At 42.0% G+C, this 25,090-nt stretch overlaps 1 pseudogene; it reads left to right on the top strand.

Annotated features, from left to right (window-relative positions):
- Positions 1 to 21,649, top strand: part of LOC106733414 (uncharacterized) — a 35,434-nt pseudogene extending 13,785 nt beyond the window's left edge.
- Positions 21,650 to 25,090: the final 3,441 nt, after the last annotated feature.

The raw sequence follows: 25,090 nt of genomic DNA, 5'->3' as shown, positions 1-25,090 counted from the left end.
CTCTGTCTCTCTGGCAAGCATGCATGCCCTATAGCAAAAATCTCTCTCAAAAAAAAAAGGAAATAAAATCACAGCAAGTAAAAAGATAAATTAATAAATGTTTAAAAATGTACTGAAGTCATGCTCTGGTTCCAAGCCCCACTTGTACCACTAACTAGTTCTGTTATCTTAAGTCATTTTGCCAACTTCAGTCTCAATTTATTCATGTGTAAAAGGGAAAAATGCTTGCATCACTTAATACGTGAGTATTAAATATCATAAAAGTTAAATATGTATCATTTCAAAACATTAGTTCCTATCAAAACTTAGAAGCATAGTCATGCCTAAACTGTGAAAACATTTCTCTCTCATCCAGATTTTTTTTTTACTATGTTTAAAATTCACTTGTGAGTGTATCGTTATCTGCTATTTTGCATTGGGAAAGGTAGTCTCCAAAAGTGACTGCCTACAGCCCCTCCTCTCCCTGTATACATCTGCTACTCTTCATTGCAAGAGAAGGAGCTACTTTTCTCCTCATTTGAGTCTGGACTTATCCTGGGTCTTGCTTTAGCCAATAATAGAAAGGGTAGAGGTGATGCTCTGGGACTTCTGGGACTGTAAGAGGACCTGCAGCTGTTTTCTTTCCTTCTTGAAGCCTGAACACAATGCTATAAAAATGTTCAGGCTGGACTCCTTGGTGATGAGAGACTCTGGTAGCCAAGAGGCCATCGAGGCCTTCCATCTGAGTCTACAGCTAAATGTGAGTAAGTGAATGACTCTAGCTGACATCACATGAAGTAGAAGAACCACCAAGCGAAGCCCTGTCCATGCCAGACCCCCAATATAATGAGAAATAATCCATTGTTGTTATCTTAAGTTACTACATTTTGGAGTGTGTTGTTACACAGCAATCACTTGATTCCCCTCACTAGGATGTGAGCTCAATCATGCAAGGATTGTATTTGTCTTGTTTCCACTAGCAGGGTACTTGGCACTTAGTAATTTCTTAAATATTTTAGTAGATGGGTAAAGTAATTCATACAAGCAGGCATGATGTCTTGTTCTCTATTGTATCCCAAGTTTCTAGGCAATAAAACCCCTGATGCCTTGTTGATTAGAGAGCACTTGTGTACATTCCTTATCTGGGGTGGCTGTCCTGTATAATGAAGGCATATAGGTAGTAGTGAGATAGAGCAGGATCATAAGGCACAGTGATATGGGACTGCCCCTACTTAACCAGACTGCCAACTTCTTACATGTCCTTTCCCAGTGGGCACACTTTCCACTAAATTCCATTTTTTTTTTATCTTGGTGGACTACATTCCTGTTGTTTTCCTACCTTGTAATAGAAAGGAATCATTTAACTTTTACTCAGTACTGGCCAGTTCCTAAGCACTGTTCTCCACTATGAAGAGGGCATTATCTGTGTTCTTACCCTCCCTGCCACTCCAACCATTCTTGATTCAGCACCTCTACATCTTAAGAACAGGAAGATATAAAGAGCAATGGTTTTGCTCTCCCTACTCTCTACCTCCCACCCCTGCATGCTTTGGAGAAAGGCTACTTCTGGCTGTGGGCAAGGAAAAGATGCCCATCCCATGCGGCAATGGTCTCCCTGATTATCTGCCCTCCCCCAGCAGCAAAGCCCTGCTCCAGTCCCCTCATCCCCCCAGACTGGGCCTGACAAGCTTGTACATCAGCACCTTTCAAAATCAGTGTCCACTTGGGAGGAGTCATGGGACCCAAGAGCAGTCACTTCCTTTGACAAATGCCAGTGTTGACAGCTACACACTGTTTTACAAACCATGGCCCCTGCAGCTCCCTGGGTGGCTCTGGGTAGAGCAGGAAGGGCTCAGAAGCAAGTCACTCTCCAAGGACAGTGAGACCTGAAAGGACATTGCTTGGTGGGAGTCTGCATGCAAAAAGGAGGAACAGTGAGCCATAATGCTGAGCAGTTAGTCATGAATTGAAAGCCTCACATTCTGATGGTGTCCTAGCAGTGTCCCTCAGGCAAGTTAGCTCTCTTTTCTGAACCTCACTTTCCTTCCTGGTAAAATAGGGGCAATTATCTTGCCATGTAATCATCTAATGATGCTGAACAGGTTACCACAAATTGAGCTGAAGACACCACACATTTATTCTCTTGCAGGTCAGAGATCAGCATGTTGCTTAGTTAAACCCTCTAGAACAGTCACAGAGGCTGCAGTCAAGAAACCAATTGTGACTGGGTCTCATCTGAAGGCTCGATTGTAGAAGGAGCAGTTTTGAAGCTTCTGTGGTTGTTGACCAGACTCAGTCTCTTGGTTCTCTTGGTTCTTGATTCAGCACCAGTCTCTTGCAGGTTGTAGGACTGAAGGCCTCAATCTATTGGAAACTGGTGGGAGACTGCCTGTGGGTTTTTCCTTGTCAACCTGATAACTTGCTTCATCATGACCAGCAAGGGAGAAAGTCTGCTGGCAAAGAGAACGTCATAGTCTTTTGCAACATTATTGACAAAATGGCATCCAGTCCCTTTTGCCATGTGCTAATGGCTAGAAACAAGCCATAGCCCTACCCATACACAAGAAGAGGGGAGGAGGATGACAAGGGCATGTGTGGGAGGAGGTGAGGACTGTGGGAGCTATCTGAGCCTGTTTTCTGCATAATCCACAGGAGGAAATGAAAGAGAATATTTGACATGCAGTGTACCCAGTACTTAGCCTGAGTTTTCTTGTAGCATTCAGGGGCCCAGTAGCTTATGCCCTTTGCCCCCTTGAGGTATCCAACAGCCTGCCCACCCCAGTGCCATCTCTGCTCTCATCTGTAATGTTATGGAAGCTGTCTATTTTCCTTGCAACAGTTCAAAACATGTGTGATAATGTTCCTGATTTTATTATCACACACTGCATGCATGCATTGAAATATATTGTATGTCAGAAAGACATGCAACAGGTAAATGTAGATAAATTATAAAATAAAACTTCAGTAGCACTGCACTCCATCATGCCAAGGCCACATGGGAAGATCTCAGGTCCTCATCCTGAAGTATCTCTGTGAGGGGAGGAGAGACTGGTAGAAAGGATTTATTTTCTCCCCCTGTGGATAGAGAAAAGAGAGCCTCCTAGGGAAGTGATGAAATTATTTTATCTCAGCATTAGTAAGAAGGTGAAAAATAAAAACAAGACAAATGTTACCAACAAGAGGTGAAATTGATTTATTTATGTAATACAATGCAAGAGACCAATGAAACAGCTGAGAGAAGAGTGAGTGGTTTGGTCAGAAAACATTCAAAAAGCTTATGAAAAGGAAGGCTGAAAACAATTATGTCAGATGGGATTTAACATAAAATGAATAAAAGTTTTATCTTCTTTTAGTCATATATTGAAGTAATGTATCATGGGTTGTACCAGAATAGTAAGATTAATTAAAGAGAATTAAGTTTTTTTTGTTGTTGTTCTTATTTGTATTTTCCAGATTTGCTAAATCTAAACGTGTTCATTTTTTTCTCCTCTGGGGAAAAAGATTTTTAAAAAAATGTTTTTGGGGAGTAGGGGCTGGCAGGTGGAGGGTACTTAAGGATGCTGGACTCCCACTTGGGTGGCCACAGTTTGAGTCCTGGACCTGGCGGCTTGCTTTCTCTCTTTCTCTCTCTCTCTTTACCCCTCTTCTCTGGTCAAAATAAAAAATAAAGATAAGTAAAATAATTCTTTAAAAAATTTATTTTTAAATAAAGATTTTAAATTATTTTTTTATCATGGGCCAGCAGGTAGCATGGTGGTTAAGGCTCTGGATTCCACATGGCCAATGATAGCTCAAACCCAGCAGCTTAAAAATCATGCTGGTGTTTGTGCATGGGTGCCCAAAATCCCAAGAAGAGAAAGCAGAAGGGATTGTGGCATGAACGCCCCCCAGGAGTGATTTCTCACAACCCATTTGCCCCTTCTCCTCTGATGAATTTATAAAGCTTAACGACCCCTGAACTCTCCTGAAGAAATGAGTATGTGGGTAGGACTGGTGATGGTATACTCTGGTTAGCATTTTGCATCTTTTTAATGAGAGGTTTCAAATTAACTTCAAAGTTTCTTACATATTCAACGATCTGCTCAAGAATCCTCTCAAGAAACCCTCATCTCAGAATAAAAGTAGAATCCCTCTAGCCTTCAAGGTAGTCTGTATGTAACCCCACCTCCTCCTCCTTTCCTGACTTCAGCTCCTGCATCTCTTCCCAGTACTCACTAGTTCCTGCTGTGTGTGAACTCTGTAAGCCTCCCGCATTAGGTTGCAAAAGGAGATTATTAATAAATTACAGATAGCTAACTATCTTTGTGCTGAACAAACTAATATTGAAATGATAATATTGAGATGATAACAATTGAGCCATGAGTAAATTAAATGAGTAAATTATTTGTAAAGATGTTTCAATTGTAAATACCAGCAGGAAGACTAAGTCAAAAGTTTTGCTAAAATCAGTTACTTTTGCCTCAAATTATGATTTAACAAGATGAAGATGTCATTTGTTAAATTATGATTTAACAAGATGTGGATGTAGAATTTTGGGGTCATCAGAGTACATAATTTGACACTCAGCTAAGGTGTCATGGGCTGCTAAGATGCTAGATCCTCAGGCTGGAACCACAAGAGACCTGGGTTCAATTTCAGGCCCAACCTAAAGACTTTGCACAGTGATGTGTACCTGCAGTCTTAGCAACTCAGAGAAACTGAGGCAGCTCAAGCCTGGCCTAGGAAACACAGTGAGACCCTGTCTGAAAAAAGAACTGGGCATACTGATGTGTGCCTATAGTCTCAGAGGCTGAGGCAGGAAGATGGCAAAAGTAAAATCCTCTGAGTAAAAATGAATACATAATCTGAGATCAAAATATTTCTGTTCAAATTGATGTAAAATTATACCATTTGATAGAAAGTGGATGAGCATGAAAAATTTATTACTGAGTGAAACAAGACAGGCTATGAAACAGAGACATTGTATGTCTTCAGTTAATGTATACCAATTTTCTATGGTAGAGACTGAAAAACTGGAGGATCTAAAAATATTGAAATTTTTTATGGACACTGGGGATGAAGTGGAAGGAGAGTAGGAGAGGGGAAGAGTGAAGGAGGGGAAACTTGGGAAAAAGTGGAGAAGTAAGACATTTATGGGACATAGACATGATTTGCTGCCTGTCTGTAATGTCATGTATAGTATTCTCAACTTGCCTGCTATGTAGTGTATATCATGTTGGGAAAAATCTCTTTACAAACTAAATGATGTGTAATGATTGAAGGTATAAATAATAATAAAAATATTAATAGCAGAAAAAATTATACCATCTAAATATATATTTATATTTTAAAAAGGTACTAGAAAGAAAGCATTATGAGATATATCAACTACCATTTAATTCATTTTGGAAATCCATAATGAACTGTGTAAGTAACCACCCAATTAAATCTTAATCTCAAAATTCTCATTTTTGGGGTCACTGAGCGGTGTAGAGTTTAAGGCTCTGGATTCCATATGACCGTCTACACAGTTTGAGTCCCTGTCTCAAAGCCTTGATAAACATGCTGGGGACCTGTACATGCATACATTAAATCTCTAGAGGACAATAGAGGAAAAGGGACTGTTGTGTGGCAATCCCCCTTGGGGTATAATTTCTCAGTATCCTTCTCTTTTTCTGTCTCCAGAGAGCACCATGTGCCCCATAGCAAACTAAACAAAAAAGAAACATAACAAAACAAAACCCCCTCATTTTCCATGCGAATGTGTCCACTTATTTACTTCATCATGGCCATAAAGATTGCAACATAAAGATATTAAAATTATTTCAGCAGTATATGCCTACATTATTATTATTATCAGCCTATTAACATCTTATAACTCAATCTATTATTAGCTGGAAGTAAGGTATGTTTCTAAGCTAATATAGCAAATGCATTATTACCTATTTTTAAAAAATAATTATTTAATTTTATTTATCATTACAATTGATTTTTAAATTTGCTACAGAGGTGGGAGACCAGTAGATGGCATAATGGTTGTCATTGCCCTTCTATGTAGTCAACCCGGTTTGAGTATTGGACCTGGCAGAATACAACTCATGCCAGGTGAGTGTGCATGTGTACCCAAGATCCCAAAAGGGGAGTGGAGGAGACAGGATTGCAGCATGGTCATCCCACAAGGAGTGATTTCTTGCTTTCTGTCCTTCTCTCTGGCAAGCACAGGCACCCTATAGCAAAAATCTCTCCAAACATTTTTTTTTCCTACAGGGAACATGCAAATGCAAGAGAGACAAAAAAGAAAATGAGAAAACAAGCTGCTAGGTCCAGGACTCAAACCACAGCTGGCTATGTGGGAGTCCAGTGTCTTAACCACCATTCCACCTGCTGGCTCTAACATATACATATGCACATATACATACATATATATACACACACATATTCAACTAGAGTCAACATTTAGCCATAATCAAATATTAGTTTAAATTTTGATACTTTCCTCTCTTCCTACTCTCTCATTCTCATATTGACACAGTCTTTCTTTTAAATGATTACTCTCGGAGACTAACTCATATCTTCCTGCTCTCTCATTCTCATATTGATGCAGTCTTTTTTTTTTAAAAATGATTACGCTCAGTGACTAACTCCTTATTTCTTTCAGCTCTCTCATTCTCATATTGATGCAGTCTTTTCTTTTTAAATGATTATGCTCAATGACTAACTCCTTATTTCTTTCAGCTCTCTCATTTTCATATTGATGCAGTCTTTCTTTTAAATGATTACACTCAGAGAATAACTCATCTCTTCCTGCTCTCTCATTCTTATATAGACACAGTATTTCCTTTAAATGATTACATTCAGTGACTAACTCCTTTTTTTTTTCTTTCTCAGATTCATATTCATATCGATGCAGTCTTTCTTTTAAATAGTGACACTCAGTGACTAAGTCCTTATTTCTTTCTGCTTTCTCATTTTCATAGTGATACAGTCTATCTTTGAAATGACAAAATTCACTGAGTAACTCCTTATTTCTTTTTTCCACCATAAGGCTTTGTTTTTCTTGCAGAAGACATGCAGCCAACACAGGCAGAGTCTAAAGAGCTGCCTCTCATGTCTAAGCAAGGCTTGCATGAGAAGAGCTGCAGGCAAAGACCACAGCTATGAGCTCAGGCTTTCAATTGTGTTTGTTGTGCTGGTTTGTGCTGATTTTGCTCTCAGCCTCTCTGCCATGGGTTTTACTGCCATTGCGGTACCCTGCTAGGGTAAAATAACACCCCCAGCCTTACTGTAACTTTTACAATAAAACCAACTAATAATTCTGAAAGAATGCAGACCCCTAAGGTGGCAGTGATCAGGGAATTACTTTGTGAAACTCACCCTACCTTCTTGAGTTAGGCCAAATTAGCATATGTTAGACTGAGTTAGTATAAGCCGAATTAGCGTAATTAGCATATGAAGACTAAGTTAGTTTAAGACTAATTTTGCATAAACACCCCTTGTTAGGACTACAGGCCAAGTTAGCTTATGTTAGGCCAAGTTAGTGCATCCACAGCCATGACAGGGATTCAAAGATGGGGCACAAGAATTCACGATTAATGGACAGGAATTCAGCAAACAAGATACAGGAATAAGCAAGTTAACAGAGGAAGGGCAGATCTGGCTGGCAGTGACAGGATGAACAAACCTAAAGGTACCAGGGGGAGATTACCTATCTTTTTTTTTTTTTTTTTTTGAGAGGTTTTTGCTATAGGGCACGTGTGCTGGCCAGACAGAGAGAGAAAGACAGAGAGACAGAAAGCAGGAAATCATCCCCCAGGGGGGATGGCCACATCACAATCCCTTCTCCTCCATTCTCCTCTCGGGATCTTGGGCACGCACGCACACATGCCTGGCATGAGTTTAAGCCACCGGGTCTGGGACTTGAACCACAGTCGACTATGTGGGAGTCCAGCGATATAGCCATTACGCTAACTGCTGGTCCCTGAGATTACCTATCTTAACTGAGAGTTCTTATCTAAATTCAGGCAGGCAACAGATAGTTCCTAACTACAAAAGGTTTCTCCTGTGTGCTGTAAACTATGAAAAACTGCTAGTAAAACATTCTGTGTTGTCTTCTGAGCTAGAAAAAACCCCCTCATCGAAAAAGGTCCTATCCAGTAATCAAGATCTAAGAAGATAAAGCACTGGACATATGGACTTCCTCACCTTGAGGACTGTGACTCTTTATACCTAATCAGACAAAATAGACATCATGTTTTATGATTATTGTTCTTATGCTTTGAATACCTTACTTTTGAGAGTAAAATCTTTTACTTCCCCCTCACCCCTCCTACTCCTGTAAACATCCCTCAGTAAATACGTATGTCTCTTAGCCACTGATGCTGCAGTCTTGAGCTTGCTCTGTAGTCAGCTGAGAACATGCTAAAGAGCAGAGAGGTCTCTGCCTGATTTTTTATCACATACATTCCATTGAGTCTCAGTCCACCCCAGCTGGACCAGGTCTCTGGAATTTTTCACTCTGAACTTGAATTTTTTTTTACAATTTCACGAAACTGGTCCTGCACATCAATTGTTTTTGCTTTAGTGTCAGCTTCATTTTGAGTATTTTCCAGTTGCTGTCGAAGCAACATATTTTCACTTTGTAGTCGACATAATTTTTCCTCTAGAGACTTCATTTTTGCCATGTGTTTATTCATTTTATTTTGATATTTGAGTTAAATTTCCTTTGCTTGACACTGTGTTTGGCTTAGGTTTCTTTCTGCTTGCTCTAAAGCCAAAGTCTTTTCTCTAAGAGTTTCTTCTTTCCTGTGCTGGAATTCAATTTTTAGACTGTTGAGTTTACTCTCAGGTTCAGAAAGTTGTTGAGAAAGACTCATTTTTCTCTTTCAAGTCAGACATGTCTAAATTTATTTTGTCCTGTAAACGATACCACTCATCTCTTGCTCTCTGGAAAGCAAGTTCTGGGTCTCCTTTTGATTTCTGATTTTGATCATGATCGTGTATAGCAGCAGCCAGTCTAGAATGGTATTATTCCACCTCTGACTCCAGTCTTTCCTTGTTTTGTTTTTCATTCTTCAGTTCAGAACTTAACATTGTATTCTGAGTTGTTAGAACATTAAGCTTTCCACTATACTGGGATATTGTTTTTCTTAATGTTGCCTTATTCCGTTTTATTGTCTTTTGAAGATCATGATTCTTTTCTTTTAGAATTTGAATGTCCTCAACATATTCTTTTTTCTTGGTTCTGATTTTGCATTATATCTATTTCCACTCGTAGTTCAGCAATTTCATTCTGCAATCGGTGATTGTTTTCCAGCAGATATTTTACAATTTCATGACTATCAGAAACCTAATAAAACAAAGAAGACTTTTTGGCTAGCACTCAAAAAAAATGCCATATTATGATTTTTTCTGAAATAAAAAAAATAAACTGTACATTTATAAATGTGTTATAGCACATATTTAACTGGAAATAAATATGGACAGAAAACTCAAAACTTATAGAAGCATAAATTCCCCCAAATTCAAAAATGTAATCGAAGACAATGAATCTATAAACATAAAAAGGAAACCATAAGAGAATGTTTAAGTATCTCAACAAAACCAGGGCCAGCAGGTGGCATGAAGGTTAAGAAGGCTGGATCCCACATAGCCAACTCTGAGTTGCCAATTCAAGTCCTAGACCTAGTGGCTTGAAAATCACACAGTGTAGGGACAAGCAGTTAGCATAATGGCTATGTTGCTGGACTCCCATGTAGTCAACTGAAGTTTGAGTCCTGAACCTGGTGGCTTAAACTCAGGCTGGGCGCATGTGTGTGCATGCCCAAGAACCCGAGAGGAAAATGGAGGAGAAGGAATTGTGGCATGGCCATCCCTCCTGGGAGTGATTTCTCACTTTCTGTCTATCTGTCTCTCTCTGTCTTTCTGGTGAGCGCATGTACTCTATAGCAAAAAAACCTCTCTGAAAAAAGAAAAAGAAAAAAAAATACACAGGGTGTGTGGGCTGCATAGGCGAGATCCTGGGAGGGGAGTGGAGAAGGAGGGATGGCAGCATGGCCATCTCCCTGGGGAGATGATTTTTCACTTCCTCTAGGTCTCTCTTTGTTGAACACAGGCACCCGAAGCAAAAACTTAAAAAAAAAAAAAGTGGATAAAACCAGAGGCCTAAAATAAAAGTTTAAAAGATGAATAAATTTGACTTCATTTAAAAGTTTGGTTAGCACTCTGTACTGAACATATGTGGCTGTTTTATACATGTTGAGTGTCTTAGGACCCAAGTCTAACCACAAAATTCACTTACGTTTCACATACACTTTATACACATAGTCTGAAGGTAATTTTATACCCCACTTTTGCATTGTGGTTTTATAATTGCAACCTGTTACTTGAAGGCAGGTGTGGAAATTTCTGCTCGTGTTGTGTTGGTACTCAAAAATTTCTAAATTTTGTTTTTTCAGATTAGGGATGTTCAACTTACATAAAAGCCTTAAATCTGCATATATTTGGACAGATCAAATTTCTCAAAGTGCTTTAAGCTTGTTTTTCCTTTGAATATTCTATAGACATCCCATTTTAAATTATTTTTATTTGCTAGAGGACGTGTGTGCTCACTAGAGTGAGAGAGAGGGAGAGAGAGGAAGAGAGAAAGTCCCCATAGAAGATATTCATGCCACAGTCCTTTCTCCTCCATTCCTCTTTTCCTCTTTTTGCTCACTTCTCTTCCATTCTTCTCTTGTGATATTTGGGCACAAAGGCACACACACCAGGCATGTTTCCAAGCCTCTGGGTCCAGGACTTGAACCTCACAATTGGCCATGTGGATCTAGCCACTTTAACCACCACATCACTGGCTAGCTTCATATATATATATACCTTTTTTTTTTTTGAGAGGTTTTTGCTATAGGGCATGTGTGCTTGACAGTAAGACAGAGCGAGACAGAGACAGAAAGCGAGAAATCACCCCCTGGGGGGATGGTGACGCCCCAACCCCTTCTCCTCCATTCTCCTCTTGGGATCTTGGGCATGCACTCACTTGCGCTTAGACTCAAACTACGCAGTCAGCCATGTGGGATCCAGCCACTTTAACCACCACATCACATATAATGTATGTATGTATGTATGTATACCTTTTTTTTTAGAGGTTTTTGCTATAGGGCATGTGTGCTTGCGAGTAAGACAGAGCATTTACTGATAAATAATAAATTTAGGCATTGCACTGAGCATTTCTACATATATCAGTAAACTCAGTTATCACGATTTTATAAAGGACACATTAAAAATATAAACACACTGCAGTATTTCCTCTTAACTTTTAAAAATCGACTATGTGGGAGTCCAGTGACATAGCCATTATGCCAACTGCTGATCCCAAGCTTCTAATATTTTTATAGTTAGTTATATTAATTACATTTACTGATAAATAATAAATTTAGACATTGCACTGAGCATTTCTACATATATCAGTAAACTCAGTTATCATGATTTTATAAAAGACACATTAAAACTATAAACACAGTGCAGTATTTCCTCTTAGCTTTTAAAAAAATTAAGAATTGTTTATTATTTAATTTTATTAATTATTATTACTATTCAATTTGACCAGAGAGAGTGAGAGAGAAAGCAGGTCATCAGATTCAGGACACAAAATGCAGTTGGCCATGTGGCATCCAGTGCCCCAACTGCTACACCACCTGCCGACCTCTCTCCAGGCTTTTGAATCTACTTCCAGTGCCCTTCTAGCAAGCCTGTTACTTCTACAGTGGAAACATATATTGTGAATTAAAAAAAAGACTTACATTTTGAAACAGTAAAAGCCGGATCTTGGAAAATCAAGAGAGGACCAGCCAGGTGGCCTGGTGGTTGAGGTGATTGGATCAAACATGGCCAACTGCCCAGTTTGAATTCCAAACTGGCAGGATGAAAAACACACCAGGTGTGTGTGCATGCATGGTTAAAATCCCAAGAGGAAAATGGAAGAGAAGGGACTAAGATGGGGCCATTCCCTCTAGAGGGAGATTTATCACTCTTTCTCTCTCTCCCAGATGAGAGTACATGCTCTATTACAAACAAAGAAAAAAAAAACAGAAAATCATGAGATCACTTTCTGCTGCAATAACTTTTGTTTCCTTTTCATAATGTTTGAAGCAGTAATAAATGTGAAATATGGTTTAGTACACTGTCCTATTTTACTTGCAACAAAATACTTGGCAATAAATTATCAACAAGTATATATTATGATATGTCATTCTGTTAAAAATCTCTTTGTACTGAAATCGAATGCTACTTGGAGCAAACTGTTCTTTCTTTTTTTTTTTTCAGACTTTTTTTTTGCTATAGGGTGCACGTGTTAACCAGAGAGAGATAGAGAGACAGAATGTGAGAACTTACTCCCCCATGAGAGATGGCCATGCTGTAACCCATTCTCAAGCTGCTGGGTCCAGGAGTTGAACCGTGGTTAATCATTGGGAGTCCAGCACTTTTACCACTATGTCACCAGCTGGCCCACAAACTGTTATTTATTTTATTTATTTATTTATTTTGAGAGGTTTTTGCTATAGGGCACATGTGCTTGCCAGAAAGACAGAGACAGAGAAACAGAAAGTGAGAAATCACCCCCCAGGGGGAATGGCCACACTGCAATCCCTTCTCCTCCATTCTCCTCTCAGGATCTTGGGCACGCACGCACATGTGCCCAGCGTGAGTCTAAGCCACTGGGTCAGGACTCGGACCGTGGTCGACTGTGTGGGAGACCAGCAACATAGCCATTACACTAACTGCTGGTCCCCACAAACTGTTTTTCTTAAAAGTGAAAAGAAAAGGGCTGATAGGTGGCAAAGTGGTTAAAGTACTGAACTGCCACTTGGCTAGTTCAAGTCCTGGACCCAGTGGGTTGAAACTTATGTGAAGTGCCCTGTGCATGCATGTCCCAAGTCCTGAGAGGATAATGAAGGAGAAGGGAGTGTGATGTAGCCATCCCACCTGGGAGGTGATTTTTTGCTTTCTGTCTCTCTGTTTTGCTCTATCTCTCATGCAAGCACACACACTCTATAGCAAAATTCTCTCAAATCAAAAAAGTGAAAATGACATCCCAAACTGATGTCTGAACTGTCTGTTCTCCTCCTTCTGAATCAGCAGGAGTAAACTATCCTGTTCATTAACATATCAGGGTTGTGAGTGCCAGCCCTGCAGCCTAGTGATTAAAGGGAGACAGATTCCAGATGGTTGACTGTGGTTGGAATCCTGGCCTAGCAGCTTGGAAAATGTACTGGGCATATATGTGTGCACCTGCAATCCTGATGGAAGGAGAAGGGGAGAAGGGATTGTGGTATGACTGTTCCTCACTAGGAAGTGCTTCTCCCCTCCTCCACATTTCTTTTACATGCATACAAACCCTCTGACAATAAAAATTAAAAAAAAAATAGGGACCATCAGATGACATAGTAGTTACATCACTAGAATCCCATGCAGTCAACCCCAGTTTGAGTCCCGGACTAAGTGACTTAAAACTCATGCCAGGTGCAAGTGTGTGCATGCCCAAGATCCTGATAGGAGAATGGAGAAGAGATTTCAGTATGGCCATTCCCCTGGAGGGTGATTTTCTGCTTTCTGTCTTTCTGTCTCTCTCTGGTGAGCACATGCATCCTATAGCAAAAATCTCTCTTAAAAAGTAAAAATTTCAAAGCAGGTAAAATTACTGCCAAAACCAAGAATATCTGCTCTTAGTAGCAATGGTTTTCAGATTATGAGAAGATCATCAATTACTATGGTAAATATTAAAAGCCTCTGCTTTGATGAAGCTATTGTGAATGTCACTACTTGACTGTCACAGATCACTGGAGTTGAATTAGAAACATGGCTAAATACCACCACCACCATCTGCCAGAAACATGTATATACATACATGGCTTAGATTGGAAGATATAAAAAGCAGTGAAAATACTTATGGACATTGTGGAAGGAGGGTGGAAGAGGGGAAGACCGTAGGGAAGAAAATTAGGGAGAAAAAATAGAGAGGTAAGACATTCATGGGACACAGAAGTGATTTATTACCTGATGATGATATGTATAGTATTCTCAACTAGATTGGTCTGAGGTATATTTCTTATTGAGTAAATTCTCTATACAAGCTAAATTATATGTAGCAACTGAATGTATAAATAATAATACATCTCTCTTTAAAAAATCTATGCTTTCCATGATACATAGAGTTGATTTTGAGATATATACACATACAAATATATAAACATGCATATTTGAAAATTCATAAAGAAATTACCTCTGAATTCATTTTCTTTTGAGTAATTTCTAGCTTCTTTTGTTTGCAAAGATGACTGGCCAGACCTCCTTTTGTATTATTCTGATATTCTGTTCTAAAGAAAGTTGCCACTTGGTGTTTTCTTGCTCTTTTTCAACCTAAAAGTACATTTTCATTAAGTATTTAGTTCCATACTATTGGAGAGAAAAGTCTAAAAGCTTAATTAAGTACAGAATCCCTATAAAAAAAAGCCATTAAGAGGCCAGCAGATGGTGTGGTGTTTAAGGTGGTGGACTTCCACCTGGCCAGCTCTATTTCAAGTCCCAGGACCTGGAAGCTTGCTTTCTCACTCACTCTCTCTCTCTCTGGTGAAAATACATGACTTATAGCAAGTTTTAAAATAATTATAATAAAAAATAAAATTAAATAATAATATTAAAAAGAAAAGGAAGTAGTCTATTTAAGCACAAGGACCATTATTCCCCATGAATTTCTCTAATTTTAACTGCATATATGACAGCTAAATTTGTCAAAGAGCAAAATAGTTCTTAAATACAGGTACATATAATATGATGAAATTAAAAAAATTATAAAACATTTACCTAAGCTTCTTATAATTTCAAAGATATTTAGCTTGTGCTTTAACATAAAAATGCCTTCAGTGGGACAGCAGGTGGTTTGGTTAAGGTGCTGAATCTTACATGGCCAACCGAGTGGTTCAAGTTCTGGAGTAGTCACCTGTAGAACATGATGAGTGTGTGTGCTTGCATGTCCAAAATCCCAAGAGAGGAATGGAGACATGACTGTGGTGTGGCCATCCTCCATGGGGGCTGATTTCATATTTTTTCTCACTCTTGTCTCTCTCTGTGTCTCTTGTATGCCATAGTATAGCAAATCTAAGAAAAAAAAAGCCTAGGGTAACATTTATGTTAGTGACTAACTCAACCCACCTCCCATTCCTTCACTGAGAATTCATACTGAGTGTTGATTAGATGCCAAGATTTTGAATAACTTTAGCTAGAAATGTCATACTTCAGTTTTAGGATGAAATAAAATTTTAGGTTTGTTTTAAACTCCAAAAATAAATATTAAATCAAAGTGATATATTATTAGTAATATTGATGAAATAAATTTAGAAACATAAATTTTTACCAAAGATTAATTTACCTGATTCAAATTATTTCTTACACTCTTCAATTCTACATCCAGGGTTCTAAGATCGAGTTTAAGTTGTTTCATTTCAACTTCTTTGTTGCACTGGTCTTCTTTTCCTTTTAATTGTTCCCTATATTTTAGACAACATTTGAGTACTTCCTCTCTTCTATCCTGTATTGGCTTATTTTCCTAATAAAATTTCTATGTACTCTAATATTTTTTCTTTCTAGTTTTCATATTTTTAATTTCTTACTTCAATTTCTTTCAAAGGAAATGCTTGTTTGAAAGAGCACAATGAAAGAACATTCTACTTAATTGGATAGTTTCTGTTATCTGAAACTGTTAAATACTATCAAAAAAGGAATTTCAAAATGATTAAGTAATGTTACTTAATCACTCTTTTTCAATAGTCATCATTACTCCTCAACTGGGATGGATAATATAGAGTTAACTACTTTTTAAAAAATTATCATTTAGAAGCGAGTTTATAAATTCACTAGAAATAAGATTCTATCATTAAGTATAGCAGGTAATCTTAAAGTGATCTACCATGTAAGAGAGCAGCTCATATTTCTCTCTTACACAACATATATCTGCAGATTGCTCACTTACACCTAGGATCAGGAGTCTAATCATCTGTTATTGTCAGAGTAAATTTAAACTGTGCCTCCCTGCTCTGTAAAGATAAAATTTAACCTTTTGCCTTTTTGCTTCTGTACTATTGTGGGCTCCACCCTTGTGATAAACTGTCCTGACAGACTTAATTATGCAAACCTCCAGGAACTGAACAAACAGAATATGGACAAGGAACTAGAAAGATAACCCATGCACCTGTGTTGCAAGAGCTGCTGCTCTTCCCCCTAGAAATAAATTATAAAAAGTTACCCGTTAAACTTCCGCATACCTTCTCCTGCTTATAAAAAGACCTATAACCCTAGAAACGGGGTCCTCGCTTGGGCCTGCTGAGTCAGGTGTGTGCTTGGACCCCAGCCAGCTGGAAAAACAAAAACTCTTGCATTTTGCATCAAGAACCAACTCTTGTGGTTGATTGGGGGTCATGTATCCTCTGGACAGAAAGCACGCTGAGCCAGGCAGCCGGCGGCCTTTCATTTGGGGACTCATCCGGGATCTCGCGGCTACCCGTCATCTACAACGTCAGCCTTGGAGGTAAGCCTAAAAAAACCCCTGTTTGTTTGTCAACTTTCTTGTTTGTTTCAGTGTGGTACCCAATAGTCCATTTCAGGTTCTGCAGCCATTTGGCCTATTGTAAAATAGCCAAACTGTGGTCAGTAGACGTGCCCAGAGAATCACAGGCTGCAGCCCTGGGGGATGCCCTAAGGGTGGAGGAGGATCAGGGATGCCTGATTGTCTCCTATGGTAAGGGCAGAGATTGAGTACATATTTTGGCCCAGAGTCCCTGTGGCCTGTGCCTGTCTAAATCTGTCGTAAGATTGTGGAAAACAAACATCGGTAAGTTATTTTCTGTTTGTCTTGTCCTGTTCTTTGTTCTGTTGTCTGTCCTCTTAACCTATCTGTTGACGATGGGCAGACTGTGGTGACTCCTTTAAATTTGACTCTCAAACACTGGACTGAAGTAAAGGGAAGAGGATGTGACCTGTCTGTAGAAATTAAAAAGGGACTCTGGCAGACATTTTGTGCCTCTAAGTGGCCCACCTTTAGTGTCCGGTGGCCACCCGAAGGCATGTTTGACCTTAACACTATCCTTTCCATCAAAGACATTGTCTTTCAGAAGGGACCAGGAAGTCATCTGGATCAGCAACCGTACATCATCGTTTGGCAAGATCTGATCCAAAACCCACCTTAATGGGTTCGACCATGGTTGCCCAGGCCCCGTCCAAATCCCCCTCAGTTCCTGGTGGCCCAGTCCCCCAACCCTCCAGAGGTTACAGACCTCTCCAAATGTCTCAAGAAAATCTATCCAGAGACCCAAGACCTTCTTCTCCTAGACACCCCTCCCCCATATCCCCCGTCCCTTCTGCTAGGTGAAGAAAGGCACAGAGACCCCGGAGTGCCACCTAACGTTGGACCTGGTCCTTCTACCCCCTCTGAGGGTGCCTTTCTAGGACCTGCTCAGGGCACTAGGAGTCAACGTCGCACACTCCCGTCTCCCAATACCACTGAGGCACTGCCATTATGGGCCTATGGGCCCCTACCTCTGCCTACCAACGAGGGGCTGCCTCCCCTACAGCCTCTCCAATATTGGCCCTTTTCTTCCTCTGACCTTTACAACTGGAAAACTAACCACCCCCCTTTCTCCGAGGACCCCCAGCGCCTAACCAGCCTGGTAGAGTCCCTAATGTTCTCTCATCAGCCCACATGGGATGATTGCCAGCAGCTCCTGAAGACTCTCTTCACCACTGAAGAGAGAGAGAGGATCTTAATCGAAGCAAGAAAAAATATCCCCAGGGCTGATGGACGTCCCACTCAGCTTCCTAACCTTATTGAGGCTGCTTTTTCCCCTCTCTCAACCCAACTGGGACTACAATACAGCAGAAGGTAGGGAGCGACTGACAGTCTATTGCTAGACTCTAGTGGCTGGCCTCTGTGGGGCTGCCAGGTGCCCCACTAATTTGGCTAAGGTAAGAGAGGTTATGCAGGGGGCTACAGAACCCCTGTCAGTGTTTCTTGAGCATCTCATGGAGGCATTCAGGTGGCTTACCCCTTTTGACCCTGATTCTGAGAGACAGAGAGTCTCCGTAGCTATGGCCTTCATTGGACAATCAGCATTAGATATTAAGAAAAAACTCCAGAGACTCGATGGGTTGCAGGATCTCTCTTTACAGGACTTAGTTAAAGAAGCAGAGAAAGTGTATTATAAAAGAGAAACAAGAAGAAAGAGAACAGAGGAGGGAAAAAGAAAGGGAGGAAAGAGAGAGTAAAAAGAAAAAAAAAGACAAGAAAAAAACCTAGCTCGGATCCTGGCCACTGCAGTGCGAGAAAGGGGACAAGAATGGGGCCCCAACAAGGGACCAAAGCCTGGTCATATCCCACTAGACAAGGACCAGTGTGCTTATTGTAAAGAAAAAGGACACTGGGCAAAAGACTGTCCTAAAAGGGCCAAGAAAAACAAAGTGCAGCCACCCCCTCCAGCTGAAGTACTTGCCCTGCATGAGGACTCAGACTAGGGGGTACAGGGCTTGGAGCCCTTCCCCAAGCCTAGGGTAACTCTAAAAGTGGAGGGGGAGCCAATTAATTTTTTAGTTGACACTGGGGCCCAACACTCAGTGTTACTGGCACTGTCGGGGCCACTTTCCAAGAAAAAAATCTTGGGTCATAGGGGCAACTGGGCACCAGCAGTATCCATGGACTACCAATAGAACAGTCGACCTCCGAAGAGGCCTAGTGACCCACTCCTTCTTGGTCATTCCTGAATGTCCGGTGCCCCTCCTTGGGAGAGACTTACTTACCAAAATGGTGGCACAGATTTATTTTACCCCACGGGGTCCAAAGGTTACTCAGGATGTGCAGACATTAGTCCTAGCTGTATTCTTACAAGATGAACACTGGCTTTTTGAAAGTCAAGATAGTAACACTGGCCCCCTTCATGCTTGGCTGCAAAAATATCCTAAAGCCTGGGCCGAGACAACTGGAATGGTGTTAGCCACCAACAGGCCCCAAATACTAATAGAACTAAAAGCTACAGCTACCCCTGTGGCACTACGCCAATACCCTATGACCAAAGAAGCCCGAGAAGGTATCAGGCCTCACATACAACGCCTCCTACACCTGGGTATTCTAGAAAAATGCCAGTCACCTTGCAATAGCCCCTTGCTGCCAATAAAAAAACCCGGCTCAAGTGACTATCGCCCTGTGCAAGACTTGCGGGAGGTCAATAAGTGAGTACAGGACATCCATCCCACAGTACCTAATCCACATATCCTACAAAGGTCTCTACCTCCAGAACGGGACTGGTATACTGTCTTAGACTTAAAGGATGCTTTCTTCTGCCTGCGACTGCATCCCTCCAGCCAGAATATATTTGCCTTTGAATGGAGGGACCCAGACACTGAGACACGGGACAATTAAGATGGCCCCGCCTCCCTCAGGGCTTCCAACACTCGCCTACTATTTTTGATGAAGCCCTCCATCAGGACCTTGCACACTTCCGCGCCAGCCACCCTGAGGTAACCCTCCTGCAGTATGTAGATGACTTGTTGCTCGCAGGAGCAACCGAAGAAACATGTCAGCAGGGCACTGGACTGCTGCTAGAAGAACTGGCCCACCTGGGGTATTGCACCTCTGCTAAAAAGGCCCAAATCTGTCAACAAGAGGTAACATACTTGGGCTATACTTTACGGGGTGGAAAGAGGTGGCTCACGGAAGCCAGGAAATGGACTGTAACCCAGATCCCCATTCCTCACATGCCCTGGCAAATGCAAGAATTCTTGGGAATGGCAGGATTCTGCTGCCTATTGATACCAGGGTTCGCCACTATGGCTGCTCCTCTTTACCCACTGACTAAAGAGGGAGCCCCCTTTGAGTGGGGCATTGACCAACAACAGGCTTTTACTATCAGCCCCGGCTTTGACCCTGCCTGATGTGACAAAACCTTTCACTCTATATGTAGATTAAAAAAAGGGGTGGCCCGAGGGGTACTGACACAACCCTTAGGGCCTTGGAAAAGACCGGTGGCCTATCTCTCAAAAAAACTGGACCCAGTGGCTGGGGGATGGCCAGCTTGCCTGAGATCGATAGAGGCCATGGTGACACTGGTAAAAGATTCTGACAAATTGACTATGGGACAAAATTACTAGTCATTGCACCCCAAACTTTAGAGAGCATCATCCGGCAGCCCCCTGACTTATGGCTGTTCAATGCTCGTATGACCAGAGTCTCTTGTTAGACAAGGACAGGGTCCAGTTTGGACCCTCGGTCACTCTTAACCCTGCCACACTGCTGCCCGAGACCTCCGCCAAGGGGGCTGTCTTCTATACCTGCCAAGAAGTCCTGGTGGAAGAAACTGGAACCCAACGGGATCTCCAAGATCAGCTGCTACCAATGCCCAGCTGACCTGGTTCACTGACGGAAGCAGCTACATCATAGAAGGTAAAAGGGTGGCAGGGGCGGCTGTAGTAGATGACGACCAGACTGTCTGGGTGAATAGCTTACCCAAGGGAACCTCAGCCCAAAAAGCTGAGCTCATAGCCTTGACTTGGGTCCTGCATCTGGCAGAGGGAAAGGTCATAAATATTTACACTGATAGCCAGTATTCCTTTGCTACTGCCCACCTCCATGGGGCTATCTATAGACAACGAGGCTTACTGACCTCAGCTGGTAAAGATATCAAACATAAAGAACAGATCTTGGAATTGCTGGAGGCTACCTAAGAAGGTAGCTATTATCCACTGCCCTGGGCATCAAAAGGCAAAATCTTGGGTAGCAGAGGGAAACCGGCAAGCCAATCAGGCGGCTAAGCAGGTGGCCCAGGGGCTTAATATACTACCACCTAATGAGACAATCAACTCAGGTCCCTCGGATGAGACTCTTTCATATTCCAAACAAGACCTACTGGAAATAAATAAAATGGGACCTCACTCCGTGACCCCAGAGGGGGTACGTAAGATTGTCGAGGGAAAGACTATCCTCCCTTGAGAACAAGCAGTTGCTTTCCTCGATCAGCTTCATAAGTTGACACACTTAGGCTCAAAATGTCTAATTACCTCAGTCCAGCAGCCCTCGTTCCATGTCTTAAACCTGCGCAGACTCGCCGAAACGATAGTAAACTGATGCAGACCCTGCCAATTAGTTAACGCCTACCCAGACAAAACACCACAAGGAGAGCGGCTTCATGGACATCGCCCGGGAAGTTACTGGGGAGTAGACGTCACTAAAATAAAACCAGGAAAATATGGCTACAAATATCTGCTAGTGCTGGTTGATACATTCTCGGGGTGGGTCAAAGCCTTCCCCACTAAAAAAGAGACTGCTCAGACAGTTGCCAAGATAATCCTAGAAGAATCCTTCCTGAGATTTGGGGTGCCACTGGTTATTGGGTCTGACAACGGCCCCGCTTTTGTTGCCCAGATTAGTCAGGGACTGGCCAGGGTCCTGGAGTCTGACTGGAAATTGCATTGTGCTTATAGGCCCCAAAGCTCAGGACAGGTTGCAAGAATGAATAGAACCCTAAAAGAGGCAATGACAAAATTGGCTTTAGAGACTGGCATAAAAGATTGGACAGTCCTCCTTCCCTTCGCTCTGTTCCGTGTGCGAAATACACCTGGCCCCTTTCGAGATTCTATATGGGGCACCGCTGCCTTTGACTAATGTATGCCTCTCTTATTCCCGCTCTCAAGCTTCTCAATCAATTTATGCTAGATTAAAAGCCCTTGAATTTGTCCAAAAAGAAACTTGGGCCCAACTTGCAGAGACCTACAAGCCAGGAGACTCCCAGGTGCCTCACCAGTTCCAGGTTGGAGATTCAGTGTTCATCCAATGACATAGAGCAGCCACTCTCGAACCTTGGTGGAAGGGACCGTACCTGGTGCTGCTGACCACTCCAACGGTGATAAAGGTTGAGGGCATTGCTTCTTGGATCCACGCCTCCCATGCTAAACCAGCGCCTCTGCCAGACCCCACTTGTAAGGTGGAAAAACTAGATCACCCACTCAAGCTCCGCATTCGCCGTGGCAGTCTTGCTCCTCCTGATGCCTCTGCCTGTGATAAGTAGTGTCAACCCCCATAAGCCCCTATCCCTTTCTTGGGTAATCTCCCGTGTGGGCGATAACCACATTGTTAACATCACCACCCGCACGACTGCATTGGGGACTTGGTTTCCCACCCTAGAATTTGATCTCTGTGACCTCGTGGGTGACTTGTGGATTAAGTCCATCCACGATCCCTCCAGGCTGCAGTATGGATGTGCAGGTCTGGGCACTAAATCAGGCACCTACGATCACTACTTTTATGTCTGCCCTGGTAGCAACTCTTACAAATGTGGGGGCCCTGCACATTTCTTCTGTTATGATTGGGACTGTGTGTCCACCGGCTACATTTCTTGGACTCTGTCACACCCAGGCCCTCTGATAACTGTTACTAGAGGGCCCTAGCGAGGACCTAACCAGGCCCTAACACCTGGGACACTTGCAAAGGTACCCTCACTAGATACAACCCCATTCAGGTCACCTTTACTGCTGAGGGTAAGTGAAGAACCCAAGATTGGCTCACTGGGAAAATGTGGGGCCTTAGACTATATGCCACGGGGACGGATCCCGGCATCACCTTTTCCATCAGGTTGCACGTACAAGACCCTCCTACTGCACCTGTCGGGCCCAATCCTGTCCTGATTGAACAAAAATCACCACCTGGAGTTCCCCAGGTCCCTCAAACACCCACCATCCCTGTCCCTCAGAAACCCCCAGTACCCAGACCCACAGTTCAGTCCACCTTCACCCCATGTACTCCGAACCGCCCCGGTACTGGGCAGAGACTTCTCAATTTAGTGCAGGGAGCCTTCTCTGACCTCAATTCCTCTAGTCCCAGCCTTACTGAGTCCTGTTGGCTGTGCTTAGCCTTGAGCCCCCCTACTATGAAGGCATAGCTTTCCCAGAAACACCACTCCCTCCCCCCACTCCTGCAGTTGGAACTCTACGCTCACCCTCTCAATGGTCTCGGGACAGGGCACCTGCCTCGGCAAAGTGCCCTCTGACCACCAGCATCTGTGTAATAAGACTATTTCAACCATCCACTCCACTGATACATACTTAGTTCCCCCTCCTGGGAGTTGGTGGGCTTGTAGTACTGAGCTGACCCCTTGCGTCTCTTCCTCGGTGTTCAACCCCAACTCTGACTACTGTGTTCTAGTACAGATACTCCCCAGAGTCATCTATTATGCGTCTGACACCTTTGAAAACCAATTTGGCCTTAAACATTTTAGACAAAAGAGGGATCCAGTATCGTTGACCACCCTGGCAGTATTATTAAGCCTTGGAGTGGCTGTGGGCATTGGAACTGGGACAACTGCGCTTATACAGGACCCCCAACATGCAGAAAGCCTGAGTGCAGCCATAGACGAAGATCTATGGGCCATAGAAAACTCTATAACTAAACTTCAAGAGTCCCTAACCTCCTTGTCTGAAGTAGTATTACAAAACAGGCAAGGACTCGACCTCCTATTCCTTAAAGAAGGGGGACTATGTGCTGCTTTAAATGAACAATGCTGTTTCTATGCAGACCATTCAGGAGTCGTTAAAGACTCCATGACTAAACTTTGAGAATGGCTAGACAAAAGGCATCAAGACCGAGAAGCCCAGCAGGGATGGTTCGAAAGTTGGTATAGCCGTTCCCCCTGGTTCACCACCCTTGTCTCTAGTTTGCTCGATCCCCTAATTATATTCCTTCTCATCTTAACCTTCGGGCCCTGCATTTTAAACTGCCTAGTCACTTTCATCCGTGAGAGAGTAAGCACAGTTCAAGTACTCATGCTCTGACAACAGTATCAGACCCTCCAACAGTCAAAAAATTATCCTGATGCTCTTGTGGGTTCATAAGTTTTATGATTAAAACTTCTCCCCAAAACGCAAAATGGAATGTAAGAGTAAATTTAAACTGTGCCTCCCTGCTCTGTAAAGATAAAATTTAACCTTTTGCCTTTTTGCTTCTGTACTATTGTGGGCAAAATGGAATGTAAGAGTAAATTTAAACTGTGCCTCCCTGCTCTGTAAAGATAAAATTTAACCTTTTGCCTTTTCGCTTCTGTACTATTGTGGGCTCTGCCATTGTGATAAACCGCCCTGACAGACTTAATTATGCAAACCTCCAGGAACTGAACAAACAGAATGTGGACAAGGAACTAGAAAGATAACCCATGCACCTGTGTCGCAAGAGCTGCTGCTCTTCCCCCTAGAAATAAGTTATAAAAAGTTACCCGTTAAACTTCCGCATACCTTCTCCTGCTTATAAAAAGACCTATAACCCTAGAAACGGGGTCCTCGCTCGGGCCTGCTGAGTCAGGTGTGTGCTTGGACCCCAGCCAGCTGGAAAAACAAAACCTCTTGCATTTTACATCAAGAACCGACTCTTGTGGTTGATTGGGGGTCACATATCCTCTGGACAGAAAGTGCGCTGAGCCAGACGGCCAGCAGCCTTTCATTATCCCACCCTTTTTGGGGGGATAATTTGAATTTATCTTCTTGATTATTATGTATTTTATAAACAATTTTTAAAGTCCTTTCAAACAAGACAGGATCTAATAATTAAAATACAGAGTAATATTGGGCTGTCAGAAAAGTTATGATGTAAAAAAAAAGTCATGATTTATTTTTCTGTTTTTTTTTTTTTTTTTTCCCAGTAATCACATTCCACTTTACTTTTCATTCCATTTATGTTAAGAATAAAACTGGGACCAGCAGTTAGCGTAATGGCTATGTCGCTGCACTCCCATGTAGTCGACCATGGTTCGAGTCCTGGACCTATGGCTTAAACTCATGCCAAGCGCATATGAAACCTAGCAAGAACCCCCTAATATGTTTTCTATGGTTCCTGAAATATAAAGTCCATTTGTATTGTAATGGCCCAGAATAAGGTGTAAGTCTTCAGACTTTGGCTATGATAATGACCAACATGTACCATGAGTGAGGGCCATTTGACCTCTAAAACCCTCACTTAAAGGAAAGAAGGTTTTCATTTCAATATGTAAGATGTTTCGTAGACTGGAAACTGCTGGTTGTAAGCTCAGAGACTCCAGGCTGAATGGTTCCAGACACCTGC

Source organism: Tupaia chinensis, unplaced genomic scaffold, assembly GCF_000334495.1.
Source record: "Tupaia chinensis unplaced genomic scaffold, TupChi_1.0 Scaffold143700_1, whole genome shotgun sequence".
Taxonomy (NCBI): Eukaryota; Metazoa; Chordata; class Mammalia; order Scandentia; family Tupaiidae; genus Tupaia; species Tupaia belangeri.
This window is presented reverse-complemented; position numbering and strand designations above follow the sequence as displayed.